Here is a 20,876-nt window from a genome sequence, read left to right on the forward strand (position 1 = left end):
ATAAATGAACTTAAAAATGACCCCAGTTATTGAATCTTTGTTTCAAGAAACAAAAAACTAGACTGAACACTAAACCAATTGAGATAGTGGTTCAAGCGTCAATAGGTCAAATAAGGGTCAATTTGGGGTCAAACCACTCATATTGAAATAATATAATTTAATTAAAAATAACAAAATACAATTATATTAATAATCACTAATAACAAAATACAAGAAAATACAACATTAGTTTGATTGTCATAATAACTAAGTACAACAATATTAAGAATGTTTATCTTTACAATTCCTCAATAACTAAAACTAATGATCATTGATGCCAAATCATTATTAAAATTTATTCAAATCTATAGTGATTGAGATATTATAAGCTAATTAAGCAAAAAATAAAACCAATAGCAATATAATCATCCAAACCAATTGATCATGGGTTTTTATCGGTTCACCCCAATTTGACCGGATTGATACCGTTTCAAGTTCATGTTGGTTTAGCATTCAAACTAGACCGGACCACTAAGCGGTCCACCATTTTTTAGTTGAACTGGTTGGTTCGGTCCGTTTTTTAGTCCTTGCTTTCATTTGAGTTATTTATTTGATGTATTTCTTTGGATTAGACATTTTAAATAAGCAATTTAGCCCAAGTAGGCGTTTAGGACTTTTTTGGTATTATTTTTAGATTTTATTTGTTTTAACTAGTTATTAGGAATTAGGAATATCCAAGAAGCCCAAAACTATTATTTATCATTTAAACCCCATGTACAATCATATTGTCTTTTGATTCTTAATCCATATGCTCATATAGTCTTTGTGATTTGATTCTAGATCCATATAACCGGATTATCTTCCATGATTTGATTTGACTCACCTATCCTGTTATTCATTCATATTCATTCATAAATTATATTATTTAAAATACTCTTTTCGGTTCTATTTATAAGCTTCAAATTTAAGAAGGGGTGCGATTCATTTTATAAGTGTCAATTTGGGATTGTCTTAATATTTAATGTATTTTTCTAATGTTATCATTTATTATTTCTCTCTTATCACATTTCTCCACAAATTTTCTTTCATCATTTTTTCATTTATTATAAAGGCATATTTAGAAACAAAAGTTTATTTCTAACATACTTATTTAACTAATTGTTCATCACCCGTGAATTAGTAATTTGAAGCTTATATTATGGATCAGAGCGAGTAATATAATATCCTTCACCATTTATTAAATCCATTCACTAACTGAAACATTCTCCAATATTTCAATTTATCTTAATTTTCCTATTTTTTGGGTTTTTAGGATTAAATTAGTTTTTAGTGTCCTAGTAAATTAAGCGTTCTAATTAGAATTAATTAATTGGGTTCTAAATACTTTACTAGGTACGCTATTTGGAAGTCAAGTTGAATAAAGACAACTATTTAGCTTCTTTTTATAAGCTAGCATTGCCTGGTCTTTAGTGTTTTAGATTGAATAGTTTGTGGCTATATAGGTTATATGTGTTCTAAATAGAATACGATATAGCACTTGAGGCATTTTGTTAAATTTCCTGAAATAATCCAAGATTTTCTAGGGATTTTCATTTCAGGAAGGATAATAATTAGGAAGAATGGCAACAAAATACAGCAAAATTCTAAAATTCCAATTAAGGTATTTTCACAAAAATATGTTGTTACTTGTAAATCAATTGTCATCAAAACTCATTAAATTGTTGCGACGAATCATGATTTGGATTTTTACAATTTTTCCGATATTTATTTGACATTTTTTCTGATTATTAAGCTTACGATTTAAGATTGTTTGCATTAGGAATCTAAATCTCGTGTGGCAAATGGGATGCCACATCAATTTTCACGTGAAGATCATGATATCAATGGCTATATTGATCTTTTTGCTTGGGTTATTGGTAGGCTTTGGGCGAAGGAAGAATGCTGCGATGGAAAAAAAAAACAATATTTTAGAATTCAAATAAGTATTTTGGTGAAACAAATTGAAATATATAATTATTTTGTGAAAAATATAATTTTACTTTTTGAACTTTTCTTTAAGTTAATACAATTTTTGGTCCCTTAAGTTTTTCTTCATTTTTGTTTTAGTCATTCCAATTTCAAAACTATAGGTTTTAGTCCCTCAAATTTCTTTTGATCTAAAATATTAGTCCTTATAACTTAATAAAAACATGAACAATATTGCCTCGTGAGGAATTAAACTTATTGTTTTAAACTTGAAGAACCAAAACCAAAATAAATACAAATTTAAGTAACCAAAGATTGTATTAACCTTTTCTTTAATTATTAATTTAGTTCTTGAATTCTGAGTCATTGGCCAACGCAACTCAACTCTTACAGTTTTTTGTTTTTTTTGGGCTCGAAACAAGTCAAGTATTGTAGTTCTCTAATTTGGCACAATTCAATTCCATAATTCTTTAACTCAATAAACTACAACTGATTTGGTACAATTCAATCATATAATTCTTTTGACTCAATAAACTACAAGAACTAGATTGCATTGAGTCCACATTTAAGGATTCAATCGATAATTGAGAAAAAAATTAGGCTCTAAATTTACATTATCACTTATTTCATCAATTGCAAGAAAATTACTGCCATAGTTTAATATTTCTAACAATATTTATAGAAATTTACAGTAAAGTCTTAAAATATGATAATATTTTAATTCTTTCAAAATGATTATAACAATTATGATATTTAAATTTTAATGGTTAATACCCATTTTAATTTTAGTCTTTCAAATTTAATCTCATCTTGATTTTGGTATCTAAGATTTGAAACTAAGGGCCTATTTGGTTTAAGGGGAGGGTAGGGGAGGGGAGGGTAGGGAGGGGTAGGGGAGGGAGGGAAGGGAGGTTTTATCCTCACCTTGTTTGGTTTGATTAAAATGGAAGGGGAGAGGATATTTAATGATCCCTTGTTTGGTTTAAGGAGGGGAGGGGAGGGATAATAATAATCAATTTATTATTTTACCCTTACATATTAGTTTATGTTTTTTATTGATATATTATATAAATTAATTTACATCTTAATTTAAATTATATAATTTAATAAAAATTCAGTCTTATCATGTTAATATATATATTAAAAAATTGGTACAGTAATTTTTATTCTAATTAATATAATAATATATTTAAAATAATTAAATTAATAAATTTTATATGCTCTAAGAAAAATGAAATTTTATTCTCTTTAGGCTATCTTTTTTTCCATATTTGAAATATATTTAATAAATAATATATTTATAAAAAACAATTAATTTTATAATATTATAATTTTTTATTTAAATAATTTTTATAATATATTTTTAATTATAATAATGTATTTTTTTTTACTTAGGATAATATATTTTTTATTTGAAATAAATATTATAATAATATATTTTATGGGTAGAAGTGAAATATTAAAAAATCTATAAAGATATAATGGTCTAAAAATTTGGCTCCCCTCCAAAAACCCCCAATTTGGAGGGGAGCTAAAATGGGGGGAGGGGAGGGGAGGGGAGGGGACATCCCCTCCAAAATTTTTAACCAAATGAGGGGAGGGGCTCATTTTCCCTCCCCTCCCCTCCACTCCAACCAAACAAACCCTAATGGTTTTGGTCATTGAGTTTTGAACTTATTTTAATTTCGGTCCCTGAAATTTAAAATAAGTGGTTTTGGTCACTGAATTTTTACCTCATTTTGGCTTTGGTTTTTATTTTAGGAACCAATTAAAAATCTTTAGGCAGATCAAAATAAAGCCAAACTTCAGAAGCCAAAATCAAAATGATATCAAATTTCAAGGACCAAAATAAAAAAGAAATCAAAATTCAGAAGCTAAAGATAATATTAACCTTAATATTAGATATAAATTTTAAAATATAAGTTTCTATGCACAAGAAACCAGCAATCAACAAATCAAAGCTCAATCAGATACAATAAAAGAGCAACAACTAGTAAGATGATGCCTGACTTAATAATAGATTGCCCTTCATTTAAATTTATTCATTCTTTTGTTAATATTGACTATTTTATTATATAAATTTTCTGAATATTTTTTATGTAGCATATTGATTTTATAATTATAATGGAGACTAGTTATGATTTTAATGTTTAATTTAATTTAAAATTTCATATTAGTTTTGTTAATTTAATGATGTGAAAAATAAATGAATAATTGTTACTTATATATAATTTTAAAATAATTATTTTTTCAATATTATTTTTGGAAGCATATCTCTTAAATAATGGTAATTATATTTTTTTCATGAATATGGACCTTCAGACTCGTTTGTTAAAAAGGAATAAACGAGTATAAAAGTCTATACTCATTTGTTCCTCATAACTTAAAACATACAAAAATGAGTGACAAAAAATGATATAAACACCTTTTTCCTCAACTAAGTTAATTAATTAGGATATTATTTGTTTTAAATGTTTTGATCCTTAAAATTGTGGATTCCATGGATTCTATTTATATGGAAAACATGTAATTTAGTTGTGCTAAATTGCTATTATTATTTACTATAATATGTTTTAGTTTTGTTGTATGTATGCTTTTATAATTACAAGTTGAATAAAAACTGGCAATATGCAAAATTTCACCTTTTTTAAGAATGGGGAGCCCATACTCCAGAAACATGCCTTCTCCTTTCTTCTTCTCTCTTCTTCATGTGTAGCAAGCTCTTTCTCTGTTTTCTTTAGATCTACCTTTCCTTTCCAATGCTGATGCCAGTGACTAAATTTGCCTTCTCCCTCTCTAGCTAGTAGCTCGCTGTCTTCTTCTCTCTCTTCCCCATTCTTCTTCTCCCCCTCTTCCCCATTCTCCATCCATGTCATCCCATGACTAGGAGCAACATTTCCATGGAAGTCGCCATTTGATCTCATTCATCTTAAGCTTGTTCACAAAGCAAGTGGCATGGGTGTGTGTGCCTTTTATATTATGTGGGTTTTTGGATGTTGAAAGGAATTAATGCAATTGTTTGTGGGTATGTATATTTTCTATTTAAATTGATTGTTGGTAAGAATTGCACTTAGAAATTATTCAACATTGATTAGGTTACATTTTGATGATTAAAAATCTTGCTAAACTTTTTTAAACATTAATGCACATACGGTGTTTGTGAAAATGTCTAAGAGGGCAATTTGATTGGAATGTAATAGTTAATTAAGTATTTTGAATGTTTAATCTTTACACTGGATTTTAGAAAGCTCTAGATACTATTTAAACATTTATATATAACTTTATTATCATTACTTTGTAGGTAGATAGTGTTAAGAGAGGTGTGCTTCAAATTATATTGAAAAGCTTGAGTTGAATATTGCAATCATCCTAATTAATATTGCAAGTAAGCTTGAAATTGACTTTTTGTTTGGATGCTTAGTTCTTTTTGCTTAATTAAGTTTGGTTGTCATTAGATTTTTTGGTTTTAAAACGTTCTTTTGTTATATGACTAACTTATGGTGTTTAGTTCTTTTTGCTTAACTAAGTTAATTAATTAGGATGTTATTTGTTTTAAATGTTTTGATCCTTAAAATTGTGGATTGTGTGGATTCTATTTGTATAGAAAGCATATAATTTGGTTGTGCTAAATTGCTATTATTATTTGCTATAATATGTTTTAGTTTTGTTGTAGGTATGTCTTTATAATTGCAAGTTGAATAAAAACTGGCAATATACAAAATTTCACTTTGTTTTTTAAAAAAAATATTCGTCTATTCTGGTCAAAACAGACAAATATGTAGATCACATATATGTCTATTTTGGCTAGAATAGAAGAATATGGGCATGCATGTTTGTCTGTTCCAGCAAGAACAGGCAAATATGCATGCGTATATTCATCTGTTCCATAACAAACAAATATATTGGTGTCAATATTTGTTTGTTTTGAAACAAGTGAATATATAATTACTATCTACATCTTCTCAAAACAAACGAAAAAAAGACCTTCAGAATAGAAAAAATAACATATTTTGTAGTAGTGTGAGCAAAAATTTCAATTAGGTTTAAAGTGATGGTAAGCAATTCCAATTCCTATCAAAACTTTATACACTACAGAACCATCATCCAAAGAAGAAAAGGATAATCGAATTTTCAATCAAACAAAATACATATTGCATTAACAAAAAATAGATAAACAATCGTCTAAAATTCAAAAATCACCAAAACTCCCAATTCAGTGTTGTCCAGGAGGCAATTGAAGACTACCCATAACAATTGTTCCAAGTTCCCAGGCCAAGAATTCACTAACACTTGGAATCCTTTAGCTTAGGGTTTAAGGCAAATTAAAATTGATATGCAAGTAATTCCTGCCATGTAGTCCATTTAAACTTCATAGACTAACTCCATTATATTCGTTAAACATCCTACAAACACCTTTCAACTCAAACAAAATCAATTTTAAAAGTACCCCGAGTTCGAATTACTTAGATACCCAAAACAACGAGAAATCAAATGTGGATGATGTTTGTGATCTTACCTTAACGTTCTAAAGCTTATAAAATTCCCTTGAATTTGACCCCTAAAAACTTCAATCTGTTTCCTCCCAAAGTTTCGAATCCCCTCCAAGAACCTACCTTTCTACATTGACACGTCCCCTTTATCCACTTCTGATTCCCAACTCTTTTTTTTAATAGAAATTGTATATCTATTAATCACAAGTAGAAAAAAGGAGCTTCTTTCGTCAACATCCGCCTCACCTCAAGAAAAATAGAATGTGATCAAAGATGCAATAACTCCCGTCCATCCCTTGTGATCACTTGACAAGGTGATCAATCATAAAATTATTTTCTCTATGAGTGTAGTTAAGCATCACTTGCCAATTCCTACAAAAAGTAATCTACCTTCATCAACATGGTCTTTGAAGGGGTATGTATGATCACAGTCCCTGTGCGAAAAATCAATAGCCTCAATACACTAGAATAGACAAAAACATTTCCTTAGTTTCTACACCACCACAGATTAGGACCATGAATGATTGCTATATAAGTTTAGTTATAGTCAGTGGCATTATGGTAATTTTGCAGTTAAAACCACATATCCACCTATCGTCTTAATCTTTACTCACTCCTCCACATCCACTCTTCCCTCCTTCAATAACAAAACTGTCCACTTTTAGTTGTACTGCATCATTTGGAATGGACACAGTCGATTCTTCATCCATTTTGGTGGCACTATACAAATTACTTCTTCTTAGAAGCTCTTGATCTGCAACTGCTCTGAATAGGCTGTTGTTGACATTTAAATGAGGTAAGCTTGTTTCTTCTCCAAAGAGTTTATGGCATCTAGAGGTGCAAATATCCCAACATATGTATTCAAATAGCATGTCCCCTCCTACTCTCTTGGTGTGTTCTTGTCCTGCTTCAGTTGATAGATTCCAATTAAGCCATACCTCCCTTTGTTGAGAGAAGAAATAGCTCCACAGGTTTGGTGCAATTATCGATATCTAGCGTTCCTTGATGTTCAAACAATCCATTAGTAGATGCATTGAGTCTTCTACTTCATCACACCCTAATGGGCATGATGCATCATAAGTAATGCCCTGTCTAACGCGAAGTTGTGCAATGTGTATTCTATCATGAGCAAACAATCACATGAAGGATTTGACTTTCTCTGCCACTCTCAATTTTCATAGCATCTTCCAAATGTTGTCCTCCTGACTATTTTATAGTTTCTTCAGTCTATTGTAAAAAAATTAGTTAACTTTATTATATAGAAACAATAAAAAAAAATTGTGTCAACTTTTTAAAATATGCCTTTTAATTATTTAGATTGAAAACTATTCTCTCGATATAAAAAAAAATCTCATAATATTTGCAATCAATAAAAAACTATAAATTTTGAAAAACAAAATGAATTGATGTGGTATAATTAGAACAAGAGGAAATCATTTTATTATTAGCTTTTATATTTAGATTGAAAAGAGTATTTTCTTTAATTATTATGACTCGTAAACACTCCATTTTTTCTGTGCCCAATAAATAATAAACAATACATTAAAAATAATAGAAAGGATAATGAAAAAATCCCCCTTAATTCTTTCTTGGAGACCAAGTTTGAAAATCTCTCAAAAAAAAAGCAAGAATATCTTTCTCACCATAATTGATAATAAAAAGAGAGGATGTGTTTAGTTGCTGATTGACTTCTAAATTAGGAAGTATGAGGTGGGCACATTAAAGAGAAAAATTAAAAAAAATCAGAAAATAAAATAAAAATATCTCATTTAAGTTTATTGGTTCCCAAATTGAAATTAAATATTGTTTGGAGCCATAATTGTGAAAAAAATAAAAAATATAAATTAGAATTAAAAAAATCACAAATTAATGATGATTTAGTGTTTAAATAGGAAGTAATATTATGATTCATTATTGAGAAAAACAAAAAAAAATTAAAAATAAAATGAGAAATCCTAACTAAAGCCTATAAATAAGAGAATAAAGGTTGAGAGAAGACGAATAAGATTTCTGAGAAAAAAAGAAACATGTGAGAAAGTTTCACTTCAATGGGATCATAATAAGATAGGCAATACAGCGAAAGAGAATGATTTGCTTATGAACTTATCTATAACTTATGACTCACCTTTTTTTAGCAAGGGGTAGTTGGAGCATTAGGTGTGGGTTTCCTTTTCTATTCTACTATGTTTGATGTTATAATTGTATGATGAATTATTTTTGGGTGATCTTTCTTCTTCCTCTCACAAGTGCTTCTTTTTTTTTAGATATGTATCATGTGACGTTTTTAGAACCTCCATAGATATCTAGATTTATTAGCAAACCTTATGAGATTATGGGAGTCTTCGAAGGTATATTGACAGGGTTACACATGGTTTCTTTTAAAATTAACCTCTTAAAATTTTGATGGTAACTCATTTTATTTCCTTTACAGAAAGACCGTAATTCGAGTATGAAATTACCTCAATCTTTTATCCTATTTATATATATGTATAAAAGAAAAAATTAATCTTTTAGTTCCTATATTTTTCACTCATTTGTAGCTCAGTCCTTATACTTTGACTTGGTGCAACTCACTCCCTATAGTTTTGACTCAATTGTAACTTAATATTTGTAAGTTTGCACTCGCTGCAATTCAGTCCCTATATTTTTAACCATTTAATAATTTAGCCAATCTTCAGGGACTAAATTACAACCGAATCAAAACTATAAGGATTGAGTTGTACCTAGTCAAAGTATAAGGACTGAGTTATAAATGAGTGAAAACTATAGGGACTAAAAGATTAATTTTTTCTTAAAAAAATAATAAAGCCTCAATTAATGAATACAAGTACTCCTCTAGTCCTACTTATAAATTATTTTCAACTTCACTCTCATTTAATATATATATTATATCTTAAGAGTAAAATTGTATATTTATATAAAAAATTTAGTACAAGAGAAATAAATCCTTTACAACACAAATGTTGCGTGGCTAACTCTTGATGTGGATTACAAAAAATCCTTTAAAAAGAAATGCTTTTAAAAAAATCACAGTTTCCTACATTTCACGGCAGATAAAAGTAGAAGCTCCTCTCTATGTATAAGCTTTTGAAAGTGCTTCAAATAATTTTCAAACGAACTATTAGTATAGTTACTTCCAATAAAATCAATACAAATTGAATTCAAATTTAAAAACTAGTGAAAAAATATTAGTAACACAAATTAATTTACAAGACCTAACGAAGAAAGAGTTACGAGATAAAGTTATAGATAAAAATATAATTTTTTTTATTTTAACAAAAATTAAAATAATTAAATCATGAAAAAATAAAATTATTTTCTATATTTATACCATTATTCCTTTATGATATGGGGAAAAAAACAGTCAACTGTAAGTTGCAAGTGATTCCTCTACCTTCTTTTTTATTATTAAAGAATAAATGCATTAAATAAATAGACCAGGTTGTAGACATTCCGTACAATAAGTCAATGTCTTTGTCAGCCTTTTCTTAACCAAAAGCCACCCAAACACCAGCACATACTCAACTCTTCTCTCTCTTTTATTATATGCATTCTGCACTTGGTCTTCCCCACTCTCAGCTGCATGTAAATAATTCTCACTCGCCGCCAGGGTCTTCACACGTGTCCGTGGGAGCTCACGCGTGCTGCGCTTCTGGAGATCCACGGCAACCTTTGCCAGAAAATTCGTTCGTAGTTACCCTTTAAGATAACTACTTTCTGTCCATTTTATAAAATATAAATAATCGAATTATATAAAGGGAAAATCACAAACAAGGACCATCAAAATTATAAAATTATAAATCATGACTCACTGCAAGACTTGAATAGGTTTTGACCACAATTGAATGACAAATAATTGTAAAGAGAATTAACAAAAATTTTCATGGTCATTTTTTGAGTTTTTCCTTATATAAAAGACAATTATTAAAAATTTTAGAGAGGATTACTCTAAGGTTTCAATAACAAAAAAACAACTTGTAATGATAAGTTTCATAATAGTAAATAGTAAATGACAACTACTGACTTGTTATTAAGACTTACACATAATTATTTTTTTCCCTTAAAACCCATAAGTCTACCAAAATTTGATATAGGCAGTTAATATGTCAGGCCAATAAGAACATGTCATTCGGGGAAAAAAGATTTTGGGAAAGTCCCAAAAAAAATTATCTCTTAAATTTTGAAATATCAAATAAAAAATTATTAAAAAATATGTTGTCATTTACTTTTTAAGTATAATAAATTATTGTTAAATTCTAATAAATAAGACCGATTTAGAATTTTAAAATTTAAGGAATATTTTTTTGAGAGTTTTTTCTTATAAAAATGTCACTACTCCTATTTCTTTTAACATTCCACAATAAATAATATAAAAAGCTCATGGTAAAAATGGTTTTTTTTTTAGCGGTGATATTAATATGCAATAGTATAATTTTTATTAACAAAATCAATTTTTACAACGTAAAAACAAAAACTCTTCACACAACTAAAATATATATCCTTAATAGAAGATATTATGTTTTTTAATTTTAAAATATCATTAACATATACTTTTTAATTTTGGATAAAAATATTTCCTAGGACACTGATAAAAATATTTACTTTAATTCTTTAAAAAGTGATTTGCCAATATGTTTTCTTTAGGGCGTGTAATAAAGATGGGTTCAACTTATAATGAAATGGTAGGTAAACGAGACTTTTCAACTCTTACTGCCAAGATTATAACCTGGTGCTAGTTAGCTTGTTAACCTGCAGGCTAACTCAAGTTATTTTTTTTATTTTTTTAATTATATTAATCATTATAATTATATTACTATATTTTATATTCTATCAAAAAAATTAAAAAAATATTTATATAATTTATTTGGTGTTTGCAATCAATTATTTAACAAAAAAATCCATTTTATTTTGTTTATATTATATTAAAAAAATAAAAAGTAGGTTTTTTTTTTAAAAAATAAAATAAAATAAAAGGCGGCATATTAGTGGGTCACCTCACTAGCCCACCGTGGTAGGCTATAATTGGTTAAAACCTAGCCCATCATAAAATGAGTCTTTCTAACCCGCATTGTTTAATCTTAACCTATCACGAACCTATTCATGGATTGCAAGATGAGCCATATTACCACCCCTGGTTTTCTTGTCATTCTATTGTCACAAGCTTTACAAAATTCTCACGTTAATTCATATATAATGCAAAAATGGTAGAATTATGATGATGTTTTAAAGAGAGGAGACTTCGTTACCAAGATATCATAATAACAAGTGAGTTGCACTTGTCCTTTAGATTCTGTCTCTTGATTGATCCCTCAACTTTTGTGTTTAAACATTATAAATTCACCATTTGCGTTTACTATTTAAACACCAACACTATACTGATGATATATTTAAGATAACTTAATTGCATGTATAAGTAAAAATATGGCACTAGACCACCAGTAATTACTCCTTTCAATCTAAAATAAAAACTAATTAGGTAGTGTATTTTGAACATAAACGTAATATCTCCATGATCAATTTTATCTCCCAAAATTTATAATTTTTTTCTAGACCATTCATATTAATTACACATATTAAAAGTAATTTTTATTAATGCGGATAATTTCAGCGTAAACGATTACATAAGGTATTTTATAAAAATTAATATATATTTTTCATAAATAACTAATTTAGTTAATTTTTATATCTGTAAATTAGTTGTTGAACTCTTAAATTTAGAGTTAGGAAGTAATTTTTATATAGGTTGCAAAAAGTTATCAGTGTAAAAAATAATTTTTATACTGACTAAAAAACACAATGGGTGTACGCGAGTTAAAGAATTTGTATACAAATTCTCCTCCGACCTATATTCCCCCCTATTTTTCATTATTATTGTGTGTCATTTAAAAATTTGGTCCCCCACTATGAAGGTAGGGAAAAACAGGGTTCTTATTGAAGGGAAAAAAAATTATAACAAGCAAGCAGGGCCACGATTTTTAGAGTCATTAATTTAAATTGTAATATTTTTTTAAAAAATGTTTTTTGGCTGTACATGCAATTCAATTATAAGAGAGAATTAAATTCCATGAATAATACAAAATTGCTCTATCCTTCATCATCACATTTGAAACTTTTCTTTACTAAAATTTAACATTGATTTTGATTTTTGAATTCAAGAAAATATTTTTCAAAGAGTTGTTCCCCTTTCTCTACATACACATTTACACGTTAAGGACTCTATTTTGTCAAACAAATATTTTCATTTTTCATGCAGTTTTTATAATGCTCCCCTTGCAAAATCCTGGTTTTTATTTGTTCAAATTTATTATACTACCTCGGGTTCTAATTATAAGACCTCGTTTGTGGTCTACAAATGAGATTTTATAAATAAAACTGGAGGTAGTATTTGTTAATCATATATCAACCTGAGTTGTTATTATTGTCAAATATTTTGCATTAATTATGCCTCTAACTTGTCCTTAATATCCCAATTGTTTAAATTATTTGAATGGACTCACTTAAGTTTGTATATTTTTAATTAGTTAAAGTGGGACTTAAGCATACCTTAAATGTTTCTCCTAATGCTTTAGTTTCTCCTAATACTTTATCCCTCCCTTCTTTTCTTTTCTTTAATTTCTTTACTTTTTTTTTCCTTTCTAAATTTATGCTTTTTGCCTTCTCTCATTTGAAACCTTAATCTTTTGCCCGTTTTTTCACAATCATCAATTTTCTTCTCTCTCTCATTCTTATGTCGTTTTTTTATTCTATTAATATTTATAATGCTTCGCTCTCTTAATATATTCTTCTCTTAATATTTTCTTCCCCTCTTAAGGATACTTCGGTTAGTGAAGCATACTTCTGCTAGTACTGTCTTTCTAAGCATCGGGAAATGAAGATCAATGCAAATGGGAGAGTGTTTGTGTGTGTATGTCTTGTATAATTGTCCATTATTAAATAAGCATATATAGTATAATTACCTTATATAAATCTCACAAATATTTCATCTTTAATTTTAATTATAAAATGCATATTAAATTTTTAAAAGAAGCAAACTTAAATCCACGTTAGGTCTAATTCTCAATCAAATCTTAACACAGAGACTTTTCTTAAGAGAAAAAATTCACATTGACACAATTTCAAAATCTCATATTTTTATAATATACTACCTCCAATCCTTAATATAAGACCTCGTTTGATTTTATTTTGGTCTTAAATATAAGATTCAAATCCATTTTATCTCTCGTATTGATCTTTTTTTTTCAAAGTAGTCTTTATAATAATGGTAGTGCGAACCAATATACTTTATTAGCAATGATATTTTAAAAAAGACAACACATATTTATTACAAATAACTAACTTAACTAATTTTATCAGTCTACTCAAATTAGACAACTAGCTTTTATATTAAAGACTGAAAATAGTACTTTTGTTTTTCTTAATATTTGTATGTAATTTAAATTATATTAAAATTAGTCCCATCACAAAAGGTTTAACAGTTAACTACAATAACCATTGAATGTTGTGAACAAATATCTCAATCGGAATATTCATAGTTGGGCCGATTTTCAATAGTTTGAAATAAAGGGGCATGGTTAAAAATAGAATGATCGAAAAGTGAAGCATATCGTTGTACCGTAAGCCATTATCACTCATTGGCACAAAAGGTTCTTACAGATAATATCGATCAAATTGTTGAGATAAGAGGCTCACCAAAACAAGGCAAATTTATCCCTTTTATTATTTTATTCGAAAATTCATTTAAAATAAAGACAATTAATATCTCTAAAATGATGAATAATTTAGAAGGGATATGTACTATTTTGGTTTCCATTACAAATCACACCCAATCTTTATCACAATAAAGAGAAGTTAATCCTTAAAAAAAAAAAAATAAACGGAGAGAACAAGTCATTGAATTTATTTGAAAATGAAAAGGTTTTATAATTAGTCTTATTTAAAACCACGAATTACATCTGCAGAAGTGAAAAAGCAAAGTTGTATCAAACTTTAAATAGAGATGATCGTGAAAAATATGATTTAATATTAAAGTATACATTTGATTTTTTTTAATTTTATGTAGTTTTGTAGTTTTGTCTTTTAACTTTAGAAAGTGTGTTTTTTAATCCTTTAATTTTAAAATTGTTAGTTTCATATGATAATGTTTTTGTAGTAATCATGGCTATTTTGAAAAGTAAACTTAATATGTGAATATTTGATCATGTTTTATTAATATAGAAAGACTTTACCTTATCATTTTGTGTTAATAGTTATTGGATTAAAGGACTAAAAATATATTTTTTTAGAGTTAAAGGATTAAATTAAAACCTTGAATTGTATAGAGTTAAATAACTAAATTTATACTTTAGCTTATGATTTAACATACTATCTAGAGACTTTTAGTAAAGAGTAAGGACCACTCATTTCTCAAAAAATATCTTATAATAGGATTTGAGACCTCTAATATGTATAAGAGAGAGGCACATTAGAGACCTCTCAAATTTTTTATAATAAGAACTAGAGGGATATATTGATTCCATAACATAATATTCTCATCCGGTACTTAATATAAATTATAATTAATTAATTTAAGTAGATTTAGGATCTTAATTAAATTAGTTAATGTGATAAGTTTTTTCCCTCTAAAACATCCTAACTATCTTCTTTAATTTTTTTCCTCTCTCTCTTACTTGATTATTGCTGAGAAAATATTAATAAGATTGATTTAAAAATAAAAAATATGTAAAATAAGTATTATATATAAGACTAATATAAAATTTCAAATTAAATTTTTTTATTAAAAATCAGGGGAGTAATGGAGATATATTTAGTGGGGTTGATCATGGAGTGAGGCCATATTGCGAAGCTGTGAGTTTCTTAATTTGGGGATCCAATATTGAAATGGCAGGAAAGTACTTGCAAGTGAATAAGCATTAAGCATCATTTTCTGAGTTCTCAAAGTGATCAAACATTATTGAAAGATATCGATGTGATTGAGCCCACGGAAGGTTCCTTGTATAACTGTTTTCTGCAAAAGTAACAGTGAAAATTAATTAACCCATTTTTTTAACTTCCGACCTTTTTCGTGTTAAATAATTAATCTTCATCATCCCCCCTTTGCTCTGCCTAATTGGTAGTACGTTTCATCGATTTCTTCACCATCTTCAGATGAACAAATAGTATCAGTTCATAGTACTGCAACTTTTAACCTTTTACGCAACGTGTTTCTGCCTTGGAGTTAATGTCCTAAAAATTATCATGGTAAATCCCTGCCTTTTCGTCTCACTGGTTCTTTTTCTACTTCTTTTCGTCTTCACGTATTTTTATTATATAAATATTTGATATCCCATATTACGTCATCGATAATATTAGCTGGTAGGGGTGAGCAAAACCGAACCGTAACCGAAAACTGAATCGAATCGAATTTAATTTCGGTTTTCGGTTATTTTGGTTTTCGGTTATATATTCGGTTTTTATTTTTAAAACAATTCGGTTTCGGTATTCGGTTCAGTTAGTAGAAAAAAATTTCAGTTATAACCAAATAATCGAAATAAATATATTATATATTTATATTTAATAAATATTATTATAATAAATATATATGTGGGTATATGTGAACTTTTTAAATATATTTATATTCAATAAATATGGTTATAATGAATATTATTATAATAAATCACATTGAATGATGAAATATTTATTAATTAATAGTTGTAATTGTGTTTTATTATTATTTTTAATTTAATATCATTTTCCATATTTATATATTTCGGTTAATCGGTTAACCGAACCGAAATTTTCGGTTAATTCGGTTTCGGTTAGTTCGGTTAATCGGTTTCGGTTCGATATTTAAAATTTACTCTATTTGGTTATTCGGTTATTATCGATAACCGAACCGAAAAACCAAATACTCATCCCTATTAACTGGTTAGGTTTAATGGTAAAAGCTATTCTAGCTTTTCTATCGATAGGATTTAAATTCTTGACTTAAATGAAACTGGGTTCTTTCTACTTAACTTCGTCCTCCTTTTGTTCAAAGAATCTCAGGGAATGTAATGGGTACGAAACATAATGTAATGAAATGATGATTATAATATTATATAGAGCATTTTTGTTTGATATGCAATCAAGTGATCATAAATTGAAATTTATATTTTATGTAGAAAAAAATAAAATAAATGGGAAATAATCTTTTTAATTGTATAAATGCCAAAAATTGAGGGTATGAATATTTAAATGTTGATTTATGGAGGGTAAAAATATACATACATTGATTCATGTAAAACTGGAACCCAGATTACATAGCCAAATTGATGTAATGAGGGTTACATGATTTATTGTAATACTCCTCCGGTCCTTGATATAAAATATATTTAATTAATTTGATTAGATTAAGAAAATTATATAAGTTAGTTAATTATAAAAAATATAACATGTTTCTTTTAAAACACCATAATCATCTTTTTTAATATCCTTATCCTCTCTTTTACTTGATTATGGCTGATGCAGTATCAATGAAAGTAATTTAAGGAAAACTGATAAATATGAGAAATAAGGCTTATATTTAGGATCAAAATCAACTCAACAATTAGGTCTTATATTAAGAATCGAAAAAGTATGTTGTAATCAAGATAGTTTAGAAACGTTTTATTAAGGGTTTTTCACTGGTAGGTGGATTTTGTCGTGTGGAAAAATGATAGTTTAAGAACCTCCCTGAATATTAGTATCAAATTATCGTGTATTTGGTACAATTAGAATTAGACTATACAGCTATTTGAGTATTTTATATTATTGAGTTAAATTTAAGTATTGTTGAGTTCAATTAAAGAAAACTCTTTCAATGTGATTTTTCCCATTTTCATGATATTCATCAAATTGATCTTAACCTGATTGCCATTAGTTTTTTTCTCATGCAATTTTCTTTCAACTTCTTAATTGGTTTATTTAGTTAATTAGTAGTTTTCTTTCTCTGGGGTGATTCATATGTAGATGGATTTGCCTTGTGGAAAAAGAATAATTTAAGAGCCTTTTTTTTTTAAAAAAAAAACGTTTCAGTAACAAATTACAGTATGTATTCAATATTATTAAGGAAAACTATTCATATTGTGATTTTTTTTAACACAAGGATGTTGAATTCTTTATTCTTTAACCCAACTATGTCACAGGTAAATACTTTCTCTGCTTCTTAATATAAGAGTTAGTTTGGCTCTTATTTTGGTCCTAAATTAAATATAAAATCCCAATCTACTTTATCCTCATATTTATTCATTTTATCCAAGATAGTCTTTGTAGTAACAGTAGTTTTAGTTAATACATCTGATTAGCAAGGATAGTTTAGAAAAAGTAATATATATTTATTATAAATAACTAATTTAAAATATTTTCTTAATTTACTCAAATTAGTTAACTAGCTTTTATATTAAGAACTAGAGGTGGTATTATATATGATGTTGGTTATTATTATTGTATGTATAGTCAAAGTTTAATTTCTTAATTTAATTGTTTTTATTAATCTCCCTCGCGTGCGCTACACACACACACACACACACGAGTTTAACGTCTCACAGGATTGTTCGTGAAAATTGAGGACCAATCTAGACCCTAACCACGTCCTTGTTCACAGTGCTTTCAAATATGAAATACTATCTTCGGTCTTTAATAAAAGACTTCATTTGATTTTTATATGGGAGAATTACATTCAAGTCCCACATAAGAGAAATAATCACTACAAAGTCCCAAGTAACAACCTGAGCAGCCTGTAATAACAAGTCCTACAGTGAGAATGACAACCTCTGGGACTTGTTTTTTAATTACGTGGGACCTCATTGTAATTCTCCCTTTTTATATTGGTTCTAAATATAAGATCTCAATCTATTTTATCTCTCAGATTTACTCAATTTTTTTTCAAGATAGTCCTTCTAATAATTATAGTTTTAACCAACATACTTGATTAGTAAGAATGTTTTAAGAAAAACAACACTTATTTATTACAAATAACTAACTTAACTTCTTTTCTTAATTTTCTTAAATTAATTAACTGACTCTTATAATTAGGACCGGAGGTAGTATATAAGAGTAAGAAAAACAGTTTTAAAAAAGTTGGCAAAAAATAACTAAAAAAAAACAACTGTACCAGAGCTTAGTTAGTAACACAACCCTAATATTATAAACTAGATTTTTGATTTTGTACTTCATATGAATTTTGTGTGATGAATGATTCATATGATTTATTGTATAATTTCTCATAGTTTTTGTTCTAATAGTGAGCTAAGCTTCATAATCTTATTCGAAATGTTTAAAACAAAGTTAAATTGTTCCCGACTAATATATTTTACCTTCATGTTGGGACCAATAATGGCACACTACATCAACTTCATAATCGTGATGATTTAGAGCGTTTGCTTTTATATATGTTAAAAATTTTATTTGCCAAAAATAATTCTTAAATTTAATCTAACATATAGCATGAGGTATCAAATAGTTATAGTAAGACTAAAAATTAAAGAATTTATGAATGAGACTTTAGTTGCCATAAAATAAGTGGATTTATGGGTTCCATAGATTTTAAGATTTTGAATCTAATTAAGCTATGGTAGTACACATAGGAACAAATTAAATTAACATCTCTTCAATGCATGTTTTATTAAACTTCTCCTTTAATTTCTTAAGATAAAAACTTTCCTTTTCCTTTAGCAAGGAAACTTCACTATTTTTTTTTTTAATGGGGTTTGAGCATGAAACTGTAAAGAATATGTGTAACTAAGGTAATTTGATACTTTAAAGTGAACAAATTAATCTTACCACACAAAAAATGAACAAATTAAAAAATGTTAAATATTCTTTAATTAATGTGAATTCTTATATAACTGTCCCAATACTTTTGTTTTTTATTTTGTAATGATCGCATATGAGATTAGTTAACAAACCGGATTTTCAAGAGCCATTTACCCTATATATTAATTCAACAAAAGTCACTTGAAGCTGGTGATAGGATGAAATATTCTTCTTATTGTATGTATAAAAAAATAAAAAAAATGCCAACCACCTTGTAGTCCAATAAAGTATTAGGCTCTCTTATAAATAGAAAATTATGAGTTTGATCTAGCTTATAATCACAGATTATTAGTAGTTCTTGTCCCTCTGATTAAAAAAATTCAGAAAATTCAAAATTGCACTTTATTATCATGCCAACAATAATTCTGAGTAGATCAAGATCTTGTCATAATGATGGGGGCTTGTTATGTTAGAATCGATATTTTTTCCCTTTAATAATGTCTAAACATATCAAGACTTTTTGGTTAAAAACTGGTTAACTAGTTAATTAAAGAGCCGTTATGAAGAATAGGGTGATTATGATTAACTATACTATTAAATTAAAGATTTAAGATCTTCTTACCAAATTTTTTTTTAAGATCTTAAATAATAAATTTTCAAGTTAATTGACAAAAAATAATTATATCAGAGGGTTTTGATTGGTGTAGTGTGGCTAAAGTCTCTTATTTTTTTAAATAAAGCAAGCTTAGAACAAAGGAAAAAAAACCAATAATCACATGGTTTCAAACTTTTAGCAGTGAAATTATATCTACTTACACTAAAATAACACAGCACAAGTACCTGCGTGTTCAACACCAGTCGCTTTAAATGTTTCCTAAAAATTGTAAGTGTCTTGTAATAATCAAAAGCAACAAAGTAATGAGGATTCAAATTCGAATTCAAATAAATAAGGGAGATGTAATTGACACTTGAAGATCCATGATTTATACTCTTCTGGTCCTATTTATACGGCAAAGAAAGAAAATATTTTTTGATCTTATTTATACGGCACTAAAAATTTTTTTTTTTGTATGAATGTACACAAGGTATGATGTATATTAAATAGGAATAAAGTTAAAAATTTATTAAATTTTAACTGAGAGTTAGTAAAGTTTAAAGTTTTTCTTTATCTGTGTGAAACATGCTAAAAATAACTTATGAATAGGATCAGAGGAGTAATATACATTATTAATTATCTTATAAAGTACTCTTCCGGTCCTAAATATAATACCCTTTTTGTAGTGTGTATAAGAGTCTTATATTTAGAATCAGAGGAGTAATTTTTTCCCATAAAAAACAAACTAATTATTGTTGAAATTTAGTTTTTAAAGGTACAACTCAGGCTTTTTTTTTTTTTTTTTCCGAGTTGTAGCGTATCATCCCCTAGCAATTATACCTACGCGTAGAAAAAAATTTAGGCAGATGAGCCTCTCACATTAGTATAGCACCTCTCTTTTCAACTTATATGTAATTTACACATAAATATTTCTTTTACTTGCAGATTAATTCCCTTTTATTTAAATAATACTATTTTTGACAAAATATTTAAATAGTCACAACTCAAACATGTATACAAACATAGAATTTTTTTTTATCAAGGTCTCAAAAATTAAAATTATGTCCTTTTGAGTGATAATAGGCCATAATATATAT

Source organism: Neltuma alba, unplaced genomic scaffold (assembly GCF_004799145.2).
Source record: "Neltuma alba isolate B1F8T4 unplaced genomic scaffold, ASM479914v2 tig00003744_pilon, whole genome shotgun sequence".
Taxonomy (NCBI): domain Eukaryota; kingdom Viridiplantae; phylum Streptophyta; class Magnoliopsida; order Fabales; family Fabaceae; genus Neltuma; species Neltuma alba.